Here is a 16025-nt window from a genome sequence, read left to right as displayed (position 1 = left end):
AATCCCTGGCCATTTGGAATTCACAAGTAGATAATTGTTTGCCTGCATAATTAAGCTATACCAGCCTCTGATTCTTGATCTCATAGGTAACAAATGCCAGAAAGAAATGTATACTCATGCCTAAAAATGACTATAAGATGTATAAAATATATAATCACAAAAGAACTTAAGAATTAAGGCAAAGTCTCTTGTGAGCAAAACAAAGAAGCAGTCTGCCCCCCCACTTTTTAGAATAAATGTCAAGAACTTAAGGATGTCCAGCCCTGCCCATAGCGATGACCTCCCTCCTTCACTTCCTTTCTTCTCCTTGGATATGTCCTTTCCTTGTGACCTCTGTGGAGGCTGGTTCTGCTATCCCGAATTTTCTTTCTGAAGCTGTACACAGGACTACTCACTTCGTCATTCCTCTAGTCATTATTACTTACTTCTTATACAATCTCCCTCTGCTAGAATAATGGCCAAGAGCAGAAACCTTCTGCAAATAGTTCATAAATCGTTCCCCCACACCTAGCACAGGCCCCATGACTCACACAGCCGTGTTTATGATGGGCTTCAGTGAGCTCCAGAAACGGCTCAGTATGAGAGTAGAACTGGTCCCACACCAAACACAGAACTTCATTCCTGTCTTTATTCAGACACCTCTACATGCTGTGGGCCCTCTCACTCCTGCCTCCATATATCAAGAAAGACAGACACTGGATTGGCAACTGGATATAAACTTCCATACAATCAAACATGTCCTACTTTCTCAAGCACCGATACATATGCCCCTCTTTAAACACCAACACCATAAACACAGCAATTCTGCCAAAAGGTGCCAAAGAAATGTAAGTCAACACACCACAGAGATATTTCAGCCACATTTACTGTTGTATTGGTCACAATGACCAAGACATCAAGGCACCCTATACACCTGTCAATATGTGAATGGATAAAGGAAATGTGATACATGTACATAGGGAATTGTATGTACATTTTTTTAAAAATAAAATCATAGGCTGGGTGGTGGTGGTGCACACCTTTAATCCCAGCATTTGGAAGGCAGAGGCAGGCAGATCTCTGTGAGTTTGAAGCTAGTCTGTCTACAGAGTGAGTTCCAGGACAGTCAGGGCTATTTTACAGAGAAACCCTGTCTCAAAAAACAAAAATAAAAAATAAAATCATAGCATTTGCAAAAACATGAACGGAACTGAAATCTCTGTGCTAAGTAAAAGGATCCAGACTTGGAAATGCCATGTTTTCTCTCATATGTGGAAACAAAATTTAAAACTGTGAGTGAGTGTGTGTGTGTGTGTGTGTGTGTGTGTGTGTGTGTGTGTGTGTGTGCAGGTCACAAAACTTTAAGAGGATCTAGGAAGGTGAAGATACAGAATAATGGAATACATGTAATAGAAAAGCTGAAGCAGAGACTGAGAGAAGAAAGGGAACAGGTGGATGGGGACAGAAAATAATAGAGAGGAAGGGGGTGATGGAGGACAAATCATAATAATACATGTGCATGAGACCCAGTACTTTGTACTGTGACCTAAAATTTAAGAGAAGGAAATTACAATATTTTCAGGAAAATGGACAGAACTGGAGATCATCTCATACTAAGCGAAATAAACTAGACTCATAAAGACAAATACTGCATGTTTTCTCTGTTATGAGGAATGTAGATTTAAATTTACATATACATGTGGAGATATATACATACACACACATATGACATGAAGCTAGAAATAGGACTATGAAAAGGAGGAAGAATTATAAACAGAGAGGGCGAGGGAATGAGAGGGAACAATAGAATATATATGATATGGAAGCTGAAAGGGGGACTAATTGTCATGGAGGAAGGATATCAAAAAGGGAGGGGGTGAGATCAGGGCAAAGCTAGCAACCCCCATAGACTAAGGCAGCACACCCAGAAGGCACATCCACAGCCATCCACAGCCATCCTCAGCCAGGAAGAATGCATCTCACTGTCACTAGCCAGGATGCTGTGACTTTTATAGCATGGGGATTTTTCAGAAGAAATACATCTAAGCCAAGATCAGTCAAAAGGAAAAGAAAAAGAAAATACAAAGGTTCGGGTGGCCATCAGAAAGCATGTTTATCCCAGCATCTAGAAGGCTGAGGTTCAAGAATCACGATTTCAAACCAGACCCCCACACAAAATATTTTTTTGTGTGTGTGAGCAGACATCCATTGAAAGTATGTCCTTTTACTTTATTTCCACCAACATTTTGGTGACAGTTTGTAACACTCACTCACTCACTCACACACACACACACACACACACACACACACACACAGCTAAATAAGGAATCAGTGTACAGGCTATTCATAAATGATGAATGCTACTGTGGGACAAAGCCTTTTCAATTTCTCCATTTATCACCATCGCCATTATTACGTGTGTGTATGACATGGGTGCGTGTACCAGGGTGCATAGGCACCCACAAGTCATACCTTCCGTTGCTTCCAGGGATTGAACTCATGTTGCCAGGCTCCAGTGGCAAACTTCTTTACCCACTGAGCCATCTCAAAGGCCCAAATCCTTCTTCATAGGCAGAACTGGAGCTGTCTACATCATACCTAGCAACCCATCTTTTGTATATATAAAACAGTATGTGGGAGGCATGTTATCCTGAGTAATAATTATGCATAACTTTATGGTAAGAGCAATTACCTACTATCAAATTTGCAAGTTTTATTCTGTATGACTCATTTTCTCATCTTTTTATTAAAATGAAAATGAGAAAGGAAGAAATAGAAAATGATCATTTTCTTCAAAACAAAAATGAATGTTATAAAATACATGGCAAAATAATTGCAACAGGTAAATTTGCAATGAATTACAAACTTTTAAATCATCCCCATAGTTCTGAAACACCTGGGCAAGAAAGCATTCCAAAGTCTGGATGGTCATGTTTTCTGTGGAGAACAATAAAACCCTGGAACCTTCCTTGGGCTCTCCAAACAATTCAGGGCACTGCCTTTGATCTCAAAGCCCCAATAGCATTTGGGTTCAGGTTTCCATAGAAACTGCCTTTATGTACCACCATGTCTGTGTCAGCCCAAAGGACAGCTGCCAACAGGCCTTAGGTGTGAATACCAAGGGCCGAAACTACTCATTTTCCATGGAGACATTCCATTTTTGCAATTGACTTTTTAGTTAGTTTTACTAAGTGAAGGATATTGGCCCTCAGGCTATAGAATAAAGCCCAATTACTTGATACTTCTGAGAATATTTTCTGGTAAAATAAACATCAAGTTGCAGCCTTATTAAGATTAAATATTGTGATTTAAATGTTCAAATTTCTCTGTCTTCCTTCTGAATGGCTCCAAGCACACCAATGTGTGTTGAAAACATTATTAAGTTCTGCCATGTCTTTACGAACATTTTAAGTCTGCCCAAATGATAAAGAATCCTTTGCAGATGCAAAGGGTTTGGAAACAACTGGCATTGACTTTGAATGTCTTTTAATCAGGGGCCAGTGATATGGCTCAGAGGGTAAAGGTACTTGTCACCACACCTGACTACCTGGGTTTGATCCCCTCAGAACCTACACAGTGAAAGGAAAGAATAGACAATGAAAGTTGTCTTCTGACCTTTATATACACTCTGTGGTACACAAAATTTAAAAATAAGTTGGATTTTTTTTTGTTGTTGTTGTTGTTTGTTTGTTTGCTTGCTTGTTGGTTTTTTGAGACAGGATTTCTCTGTAGCTTTGGAGTCTGTCCTCGAACTCACTCTATAAGCCAGGCTGGCCTTGGACTCACAGAAATCTACCTGTCTCTGCTTCCCGAGTGCTGGGATTAAAGTTGTGCACCACCACTGCCTGGTAAAAAATAAAAGTTGTTAAAAATGAGCAAAGGGGTTCTTATGAGGGTCAAGTAAGAACTCAGAAATTGGGGACTGGAGAGATGGTTCAGCAGTTGAGAGCACTGGCTGCTCTTCCAAAAGATCCATGTTCAATTCCCAGCACTCAGATGGTGGCTCACAGCTGTCTGTAAACTCCAGCTCCAGGGGATCCAATGCCCTCTTATAGACATATATGCATAGTCAAAACACCGACGAGCATTAAATAAACAAAACCCTCAGAAATTCCCGTCAAATGCCCTAATGGTGGAGATCCCAGTGAAAGATTTCAAGCAGAATCTACAATTCTGTTTGAGACGATGCTGCCATCTTTAAAGAGGGAGTTGTCATATGACAAAGAAGAGAATTAAGTGACTGTACTGAATTATAATGAGCCTACATTTAAAAAGTGCTAGAGAATAGGATTTTTAAAAGTTTTTCCCACAAAGAAATGTAACATTTGAGAAGAAAGCTCTGTTTTCTCTGATTTAAACATTCATTATACAATATATAAAAGTATCAAAACACCAAATGGTATAAATGTATATAACCTTTTAATAAAATTATTCATTTATTTCTTATATTCCAGCCACAGTTCCCCCTTCCTCCTCTCCTTCTAGTCCCTCCTCCATACCTCCTTTCTGCCCCCCCATCCACTCCTCCTCTTCTGTTTAGGAAAGGGATGGTCTCCCAAGAACATCAACAAAACATGGAATGCCAAGTTTCAGTAAGACTAAGAACCTCCTCTTGTATTAAGGCTGGGCAAGGCAACCCAGTATTAGGAGTAGAAAATCAACAAAAACTGATAAATCCTTATTCAAATTAACTAAAAGGCAGAGACAGAATACTCAAATCAACAAAATCAGAAATAAAAAGGGGGACAAAGCAACAGACTCCAAGGAAATATAGAGAATCATTAGGTCATACTTCAAAAAACCTGTACTCCATAAAATTGGAAAATCTAAAAGAAATGGACAATATTTTTGTTTTGTTTCTCAAGACAGGGCTTCTCTGTGTAGCTTTGGGGCCTGTCCTGACACTTGCTCTGTAGACCAAGCTGGCCTCAAACTCATAGACCTCCACCTGCCTCCGCCTCCCAAATTCTGAGATTAAAGGCATGTGCCACTACCTCCCAGTTACAAATTTCTTGACTTACCAAAGTTAAATCACGATCAGATAAACAATTTAAATAGACTGATAATCCCTTAGAAAATAGAAGCAGTCATTAAGTCTCCCAACCATAAAAAGCCCTGGGGCGGGCAGTTTTAATGCAGAATTTTACCATACTTTCAAAAAAGAACTAATACCAATACTCTTCAAATTATTCAATAAAATAGAAACAGAGGGAACACTACCGAATTCTTTCTATGAGGCCACAGTCACCCTGATACCCAAACCACACAAAGACTCAACAAAGAAAGAGAATACAGACCAATTTCACTCATGAACATTGATGCAAAAATACTCAATAAAATATTAGAAAACCAAATCCAAGAACACATCAAAAAGATCATCCACCATGACCAAGTAGGCTTCAACCCAGAGATGCAGGGATGGCTCAACATTTGAAAATCTGTCAATGCAATCCACTACATAAACAAACTGAACAAAATAAAAACCCAACTTCATGAACGTTTCAATAGATGCTGAAAGGCCTTTAACAAAATCCAAAACCCAACACCCCTTCATGATAAAAGTCTTGGAGAAATCAGAGATACAAGGGATATATCTAAAAGCAGTATACAGCAAGCCAACAGCCAACATTGAATTAAATAAAGAGAAAATCAAAGCAAATCCACTACAATCCAGAACAAGACAAGGTTGTCCACTCTCTCAATACTTATCCAATACAATACTTGAAATTCTAACTAGAGCAATAAGACAACTAAAGGAAATCAAGGGAATAAAATTGGAAAGGAAGAAGCCAAAGTATCATTATTTGCAGATGACATGATAATATACATAAGTCACCCCCCCAAACTCTACTAAGGAAATCCTACATCAGATAAATATACCTTTAGTCAAGTGGCTGGATGTAAGATTAACTAAAAAAAAAAATCAGTAGCCCTACTATATACAAATGATAAACAGGCTGAGAAAGAAATCAGGGAATCAACACCCTTAAATATCTCAGTGTAACTCTAACCAAGCAAGTATATAACTTTTTATCAATTAAAAAAACTTTTTTGGAGGAAGGGGAAACCATAATCAGAATATATTGTATGAAAAAAATCTATTTTCAATAAAAAAATAGAAAAAAGTCCAAAGAATTTTAAAACTTATATTTAATTTTTTTAAGTGTATACATGTTTGCCTTCATGCATATCTGTGCATCATGTGTGTATTTGGTGCTCCCCCAGAGGCCAGAAGAGGGCATCAGATACCCTGGGACTAGAGTATAGATGTTTGCGAGCTGACATGAGGATGCTAGGAATCAAAGTCACATTCCCAGGAAGACACCTTATCTTACCCCCACCAAAAAAGACAAACAAATAAACAAACAAACAACACCACCTTTCTTGCCCAGATGAAAAAAGCCCATTCTTTCTCTACAAGAGTTTACACCATGTGTGAGCCTTGTGGTGCTCGAGTCTTCAGAATCTATACCTGTGTGAAATTTGTGTTGCTACTGGAGTATCTGCTATTATCTGCTTCCAGCTGAAGGACTAGCTATTTCTGATGCCCCTATTCAAATCTTCAAGAAGAAAACAGCCTTGCTAGGGAACCCCAACTGTGTCTTGTGGGAGCCCTACCAACACAGTATTGGTGATTTAAAATGATCCCCAATTTCCAGATTTTCAGTGGCAAGAAGAAGAACACACTATGGCAGAGCCGCATTTAACAAAGGTGACTCTGGCCTGGACTCCAGCTTCCATAGTCCTTCCCAGCATGCCCTGGCCCAAGGTAATCACATCTGACCTTTCTACAGCCTGTTTGCATGCACAGCTCTTTAGACACTCTCTTCTACTGTGTTTTGATGTCTATAAACACAAAATAACCAAAAGGATTCAAAATCAGATCTTCAGAGATAGCTTGGCAGTTTGGAGCACTTACTGTTCTTGCAGAGGACTAGAGTTTGGTTCTTAGCATCCACACGGTAGCTCACAACCATCCACAACTCCAGTTGCAGGGGATTCAGCACCCTCTTCTGGACACATAAATTACACATACATATATGCAAGAAAAAACACTCATTAAAAAAATAAATATAAAGCATTTTAGTTCAAAATTAATCTTATTTATGTAGATGTGAAGGCATAAGATAGTCAAAGTGAAAACATCTATCTACCGCATTGACTAACCTCAATTTTAGGAATTCAACAACTCCTTTGTACATGAAGAACTAAAGTTAAGCCAGGGGTAGAGAACTCTGTGGCAACTCTGAACCCTGGGTTCAGTCTCTAACATGCAGACACAGAATAAGCTTAGATAAGCAACTAAATGTGAGTACATTCCTGTAATTCAAGAATTTGAGAAGCAGAATCAGGTGTTCAAGGCCAGCCTTGGCTAATATAATGAATTTGAGGCCACCCTGGGTTATCATAGAAAGGAAGGATGGAAGGAGGGAGGGAGAGAAGGGAAGGACGGAGAGAGGGAGGGAAACACTGAGGCGGCAGAGGCAGGTGGATCTCTGTAAGTTCCAGGCCAGCCTGGTCTACAAAGCGAGTTGGAGGATAGTCAGTGCTACCCAGAGAAACCTCATCATGAACAACCAAATAAAGAAAAAGATAAGAGTTACCTCTTTCTTGAGTTTTTGGTCAGTAAGGTCACAAGAACCCCTCAAAACAATATAGGCTATATCTGTTGCTCTTGAAACCCCATAGAGCTTGATGGTGAGACCCTACTGCTGATCACATCAATTGCTTGAGTCACAGGACATGCAGAATCTAAACTGGAGCTGACCTAGAGGCTTCATCCCTATTGGGTAGCTTTCCCAGTTCTGTTTATGCTACCGAGAGAGAAAAGTAGTAACAAATTTCCCAGCTATGAATCCTGAGAGGGACAATAATTCAGGCAGGGAAATGATTTGCCCAACTAGCTACGCTTACTGGTTCAGTGGTGCATGGATGTTAAGGGAATAACTAACTACTTTCTGACTAACCGATCACTTTTTAAAGAGCTTGCTACACAAGAGGAACACATGCCTGGAAGTGACTGGATAGGTCATGGGCCCTTGGAGAAAAGTTAATACTATTATTCTGCTAAATGGACATGGTAATAAACTGTTCCTCTTGTTATACCCATAAACTGGTGTATCTTTCCTCCCTCATCAAGGAAGCTTCTTTCTGAAAGGTGGCAATTAACACAGAGACTCATGAATGCTCAATGTGCAGAGAACAGGACAATGCAAGGCACAGAGGTCATTGCAGTAGAAGGGAGTCAAAGATTGTAAGAGACAGGACTAGTGGATATCTGTAGAGAAACATTATTTGCTGCACACCCCAGGGCTGTTGCACACATGACCTCACAGAAACTGTAACTGTATACATAAGACTTGTCATCAAACCCCACCCTTAGCCAAGAGACTACTGGCAATAAATAGCTACTGGGAAAGTGAGAGTCATTTTATTCAGGGAAGTGGCCCCTCATAATCTACCCATGCCCCAATAGATGATTCTGCATCTAAGCACACACACATAGCAGCACTAAATGGGCTCAGTAAATTTTTTTTTAAAAAATAAACTGAAGTTTGGAGGGGAGAAGGGAAAGGATTAAAGGAGAAATTTTGGGGGAGGGGTGGGTTTGATCAGAACACATTCTATGCATGTATGAAATTCTCAACGTAAAATTTTTAAAGGGGAGAGAGAGAAGGTTTCGGCAGTTAAGAGCTCGTATTGCTCTTGCAGAGGACCCAAGTTCCATTCCCAGCATCCACATCAGGCAGCTCACAGCCACATGAAACTCCAGCTCCAGGGGATCTGTAATGACGACACAGTGATGAAAGTACCCGAGGTAACTGAGTCCACAGGCAGAACTCTCCCAGGGTCAGGAGACACAGTCTAGAACGCCAGGGTCTGCCGTACTAATCAGAAAGAAGTCATTGGTAGACAACAGAAGAATTTAGGTGACCATAGAGGGAACCCACATAAAATCCTGACTGTCTGCTGTCTGGTAGTTGACAGTCCAGTCACTACGTGACTGTTCAATAGATAGGTTTGTGTTTTGTTGACAGACTATTACAGACCAAGTTTTTTAAATTGCACAGTAATAGATCGTTTGATAAAATCATTTTCAGATGGTACATTACACAGACAACCACACCCACACATATACTCATCTTAGCATGCACAGAAAACATTTCTGGATTACAAAATCTCTTGGGTTTATTTTATATACCAAAAATAGAAAAGAAAAGAAAATAGCTAATTCTCTGTGTGGGGCAGAGTAAATAAAGGCATTAGGCAGCTTGGAACTACTTTGAGACTTAGGAATTGCACCCAAGAATGTGAGAGTATAAAATGTTCACTGACAACCAAACAGGTAAAAAGATGGAGCAGGAATGAATAAAATAAGAGAAACTGGAGACAGGGATCAGGGTGGGTCCAGAACCCGCCCATCCTATAGCATCATCTCTGTCCTGGATAGTTATTGTCAAGTTGACACAAATTAGAGTAATCTTAGAGAGAGAAAATGCCTCCATCAGACTGGCCAGTAGGCAAGTCTCTGGGACATTATCTTTTTTTTTTTTTTAAAAGATTTATTTATTTATTGTGTATACAGTGGTCTGCTTGCATGTATGCCTGCAGGCCAGAAAAGGGCACCAGATCTTATTACAGATGGTTGTGAGCCACTATGTGACTGAACTCAGGTCCTCTGGAAGAACAGCAAGTGCTCTTAACCAGTGAGTCATCTCTGCAGCTCTGGGACATTTTCTTGATTGATGATTATTGTGGGAGGGCCCAACTCACTATGGGCAGTGCCCCTGGGCTGGGGATCCTGGGTGCTATAAGGAAGCAGGCTGAGCTGGGCAGCGGTGGTGCAAGCCTCCCAGTACTTGGGAGGCAGAGGCCGGCAGATCTCTGTGAGTTTGAGACCAGCATGATCTATAAAGTGAATTTTCCAGGACAGCCAGGGATATTACACAGAGAATCCCTGCCTTGAAAAACCATGAAGGAAGGGAGGGAAGGAAGGAGAAAGAAGGGAGGGAGGGAGAGAGGGAGGGAGAGGCTGAGCTAGCCATGAGAAGTAAGCACCCTCCATGACTCTCTATATCTGCTACTGGACTATATACTGTAATTTGGTATTTGGGGGGGCTTGTTTGTTTCCTTGTTGGTTTTGTTTTTGTTTTGACGGTGTCTATAAAGCCCTGGCTGTCCTGGAACTCACTGAGATCCACCTGCTTTGCCTACTGAATCATGGAATTAAAGGCAGGCACTACCACACCCATCTTACAATTGTATTTAAGTGTTAGTATAGACACTTTAAAGAACCCAAAATCTTTGTTGTTGTTTTGTTTCCTTTCTGAAGCAGAATGGACAGAGAAAAGCTGCAATTGCAAAAGCAGGGAGAAGCTGAGGTTCTGCAGCCTGCAGAACCATGGTGATCTGACAGTGTTGGCTGCCCCCTGCTGGTCATTTAGGTAAAGACCTGTTATTCTGGAATTTTCATCCAGTTGTCAAGAAGCAACCTAAGGGAGGTCACTGGCCCACAGTGAAATGGGCAATGGAGAGCTACACGTAGAATTAAGATATGAAATTGAGTTGCCAAGTTTTTCTAGTATCAGACCTCTTTTGCCTGCAGATAAAACAGTCCTTCTGCTGAGAAAGGCGATGGTAGTAGCAAGTTGGAATCTGAAAGTTTGTGAACTGGGCCTGACTATGGGCTCCATGTGAGTTCACATACTGTACTTAACTCTGCATCAAGCTCAGGTGATACCCAGTGCTTGTGAGGCCACTGACCACAAAAACCCAAGGTCTGAACACCCCGGCCCTGCTGGTCTCTAAAGACCCTTCCAGACACACGGCATGGTGGTACACACCTGGGATACTCAAGAAGCTGAGGCGGGAGGATCCCGAGTTCAAGACCAACTTGGACTACATGAGACCCTGTATTTTTTTAAAAGGTGGGGCTGGAGAGATGCTCAGCAGTTCACAGCACTTGCTCTGGCCGAGGTCTCAGGTTCAAGTCCCAATAGCCACATGGCAGCTCACAACTGGCAATGACCAGTTCCAGGGTATTCAGTGTCCTTGTCTGGCCTCTTTAGGCACAAGACACATGTGAGAGACACATACATGCAAAATATTCAAACACATAAAAATAAACAAAAACTCAAAGTGCCAAGAAGAACTGACAGATGGGATTTTGTCCAGTTAAAATGTTCTACAGAGCAATGGGCACAATTACCAGAATGAAGATGAAGAGACATACAAAATGCGGGAGTCTGTTTACTTGTCACTCAGGAGGTTAATTCTCAACATATCCAAAGAAATTAAATATGAATAGAACAAACAATCCAATAAATATGTGAACAGATGAACTGAACAGAGAAAAGTCCAAGTGATCAGTAACTAATACATCATGCACATGTACAACAATGTCACAATGAACCCTGTTACCTTGCATAACTAATAATCACTGTTTTTCCCTTCTGGCATTATTTGGTACACGATTTTACTAGCCTAGACTGAACTCAGATTCACAATCCTGCTGCCTCCCGCTCCTCCTGAGTCTGGGTATTACGGGCATGAACTATCACACCCGGCTCAATATGCACTGATTTTTGTTTGTTGTCTCTTTGTTGGGTTTCTTAGGGCAGATTCTCATGCAGCCCAGAGTGGCCTCAGATTCCCAGTGTAGCTGAGAATGAATTTGACCTCCTCATTCTCCTTCCTCCACTTCAGATGCTGGGACTCCCAGCACGCACCACTGTGTCCATCTGATAGTAACTTAAATGCTTTTCCCTGCTCTTCGTCTAAACTAAAGATGTATACCTTTGTTTCACTGTGCCACTAAGTAGAAAAATAAGTGCTCCCAAGGTAAGGTTAGTCTCCTAAAACTGTTTTTCTCTGAGCTCTAGAGATGAAATCCAAAGGGAAAGCATAAGGATGGCAGTGTACACGAAACCAGAGAAGTGGCAGGTGCCCATTCCACAAATGGCATATGTTTACACACACAAGAAAGTCATCCCATCACAAGCACACACACTAATTGACAGCATTGTTTGGTCTGGTTTGGTTTGGACTGGGTTTCTTGTTGTTTTTGAGACAAGGTCTCAAATGCAGCCTAGGCTGATAGTGAATACTTTTTTTAATGTATTTTTTAAATTATTTGTGTTTTGAAAATCCCAAACATGAGGGGACTGTGTTTACATCGTTTTCCCCTTTCTCTTCTCTCTCCAGGTCCTCCCATGCCCCATGAACTTCCCTACAAATGCATAGCCTCTTATTCTATAACTATTATTGTTACATATATAGATACACATACATCTAGAACCTTTAGTGTTGTTTGTACGTACATGTGTTTAGGGCTGGGCACTTGGATTGGATAACCTACCAGGGGGCTCATTCCTAGAGAAAACTGACTCTCCTTTCAGCAGCCATTACTTGTCTATAGCTCTTCACCTAGGGCTGAGGTCTAGTGAGATGTCTCCTACCCATACTGACAAATAAACTGGGATCATTACTATGCAGGTCTTGCTTGGGCAGCCATTTTGTTGGGATTTCATGGGAGCAGCTCCCTCATCATATAGGAAACACTACCCCTCTGCTGACACCCAGCTCTCCAGCACTGAGGTTACAGATGTGTACCTCCACACTTGCTTAGTAATGAGGCTTTCTGTTGTTGCTAAAGATTTAGTGTGTGTGTGTGTGTGTTTGTGTTTGTGTGTGTGTGTGTGAACGCCATGTATATGGGTGATTACAGATGCCAGGAAATGGCACCCTTGAGGTTGGAGTTACAGGCATTTGTGAGCCACCAAACATGCATGCTGGGAACCAAACTCTGGTCCTCTGGAGGAACAGCAAATGCTCCTACCCAGTGAGCTTTCTCTCCAGGCCAGTCGTGAGTTGTTGAAATCCCAATATTCCCTCAATGGTTTCACCTTCTTATTCTTATCAATTTTATAGACTCTACACACGAAGGAGAGAAAACAGAGGAAGCGAAGAAAAAGAAATTAAGTCCTCACGCTCACATGTGCTCTTAACATTGCCTCTCCCCACAGATGCTGGGAAACAGAACACATGAAAACTAGGCTGTTTCCTACATCTTACCCTGCGTCTGACAAAGCTGCTGAGTCCATTCATAGTCACTGGTACCCTGGAGGCTCTGAACCATAATCCCAGCTCTCATTTCAGTTAACTGCTAATTGTTAGCTCAAATCCCATTGTTTCTTCAGTGCAGACTAGAAAACTGGCTAATCAAGTGAAAGGATTTACTGTTGAATTTCTCTCTCTCTCTCTCTCTCTCTCTCTCTCTGTGTGTGTGTGTGTGTGTGTGTTTTGTCTGTTTTTATGTATATGCACCCTTATATGTGGATTGTTAGCAGCTACCATATGGCTACTGAGTACCAAACCTGAGTCCTCTGTAAAAAGAGCAAGTGCTCCTGGCCATTGAGCCACCTCTCCAGCCCTGCTAAAGCCTCTAAGGTGACACAGTAAAATAAACTAAAAGGAGATGTACAAGTGGTCCATCTACCTCCTAGACTAACCTGTCTCCCCATCTCATGTTTTTACATGTCCAGGTTTCGTGTATATAATAAGGACAGTATAAACATAAGAACAATGATGAAAGTGGGATCCCAGTATTCCCAGCAAAAGGCCGTGCCCTTTGAACATTGCACATGCGCCTGCCACACATGATGCCAGGTCCTGCTGGCTACAGTTGCTGCCAGGTAGGGGCAAAGAGTGCATTTCCAGAAAGTTTTTCCTTCATGTGTTAAGCTTTATGTCAACAACAGTAACAAAACATCTGGATGTTGTTTTAATCACCCCAACATCTTGTTCTTGTAGCATTAACTGGAGTAAAAGAAGTTCCAAGTTCGAAGCCCTGTGTTTACTCAAGATAATGGCCATGCAAAGTCAAGGGTGAGTTGAAAACACGAAGTGGCTGTGACCTTCCTGGGTACAACTAAGTCCACAACTCAGGACTGTGGCTGACAAATGTCCTAGCCTTCTGTGCTGGGTTCAAGCAGAGAATTTAGAAGGCAGCTTAATTTGGTATACATCATGCTGGCTAGAGACACTGCATTCCCAGCTTCCTACCCCTGTTTATCACCAACTCACAAGGGATCTAAGACTGCTTATCTAAATTCCCAGAGTTCACAACGCAGTAGTTAAAAAAGCAGCTTCTTATTAATTAGAAATTCCCACAAGTATAAAAATCATAATTCGAAAGTACTAAGTATAATAAGATCCATAAGAAGTTTCTGTGTGTTTAAGGGGGAAAAACAGTAACAAGAAAAAACAACAACAACAAAAAAAAACTGTCCTTTGTTAACTGCAAACTGTATACTACTTGATGGCTTCTTTCTACCAACCACTAGAGGGCAGTGTTGGGCTAGTTGTCTAAAAGCATGATGGATGACGCACTTAAGAATTCCAATAATTTGCTCATTGATCTTATGTGTACTGTAAGAATCTCTCACCAGTGAAATTTACCAAAGCTAAAATAAAAGGCTCAAGACACAATCTTGCTCTGTTTTTTTTTTACCATTATCGTGAGAACCTGTTCTCAAAGATACCAATTTCAGATCTTCAATTCATTATTTAAATTATCATATATAGTCTTTAAAACCTGCAGTTGTTAAAAATAAATTAAACTTGGCGTGGTGGGATATGCTTTTAATCCCAGCATTGAGAGGAAGAAGCAGGAGGATCCCTATAAGTTCAAGGCCCACCAAGGCTGCACAGTGAGACCCTGCCAAGAGACATGGCAACAAAATAGCAGGAAGAAATGTAGCTACCAGCACCGCTGTCTGTAGTGAGGAGGAGAAAGGGGATGCTGTCTAGGTTGCTTGCCTGTTAATGGAGAAGCTGAAGGTATTTACCAGAACACAAAGTGGTTGCCATGGGGGAGGCATGGAAAGTATGCTTGCTGAACAAGAATGACATATGTCTGAAACCATAGACAGGAAAGGATTTCTCTCAACCCCTGGGGTAAGTTTGATTTTTGGTGCACTCCATTTTACTATTTTATTGCATATATTTAGTTTTAGTGCCCATGTAGTGTCTATATGGGAGGGAAGCCTTTGCATGCCATGTCATGTATTCACATGGCAGTATTCACATGGCAGTAGGAGCTTTCTCCTGCCATCTGGGTTCCAGGGCTCAGGGTTGGTGAGAAACACCTTTACCTGCAAGTCATCTCACCAGTGCATGGGCGACTTTAAACTTTGTGGAATAAGCTACAAATTCCCCCATATTTACAGGTTCTGTTTTTAATATTATCACCCTCAGAAGCATCCACTAGTCGCAGATGTCCAGGAAAGCTTGAGGTTATTATGAGAATAAAAGTATAAAAGTTTTAATTATACAAGAGTCAGAACATGCCGGGATATGCACTTAGGTATACTTCATGTATAGAAAACTAAAACCAAATTAAATGCAATGTTGCCTTCCCAGGTTTCTGTCTAAGGCAAAACCAATCAGAATTGCCTTATCAGGAACACAGAACAAAAGCATGTGTGTGACATCTCTAAATAGACAACACCAAAATGAGGTATTTTCCCACAGTAATCGGTTTTAAAGGACATTTTTGGGACATTGAAGTCTAGCAGCGACACAAGCCTCTTTGGTTTTTCCTTCAATAAAACAACAGGAGTTGTTTGCTTTCTTGGAACATTCACTTTCAATTTTATTTCTTGTTTTCCACCAATATTTTTGTTCCCAAACACACAGAAGTCTTGCTTTTCTCAACCACCACCAATAGCACAGGACTAAGTCATCAAAGGCAAAGTGAGCTTGAAGAACTCATCTCACCTGGGCCGTCAAGAAGGCGCGCAGAGCTGCATGGGAACACAGCCTGTTGCTATCCTCCTAGGGCGGTTATGTCAATGTGGCCTCGCAGCAAAGCACGAAGTTAGTGTTTTGAGGAGTAACTTTTGAGGCAGGCAGAGGAAACAGCTTCTTTAGTTTAACCTAGGTGACTGCTAACACTTGGGTTCACATGGCCATTCTCTGCCTGGGGGGTGGGGGGTTAGTATATCCAGATTTTATAGTTTTAAGTGCTTTCAGTCATCAAGATC

Source organism: Phodopus roborovskii, unplaced genomic scaffold (genome assembly GCF_943737965.1).
Source record: "Phodopus roborovskii unplaced genomic scaffold, PHOROB, whole genome shotgun sequence".
Lineage (NCBI taxonomy): Eukaryota > Metazoa > Chordata > Mammalia > Rodentia > Cricetidae > Phodopus > Phodopus roborovskii.
Note: the sequence above shows the minus strand (reverse complement) of the source record.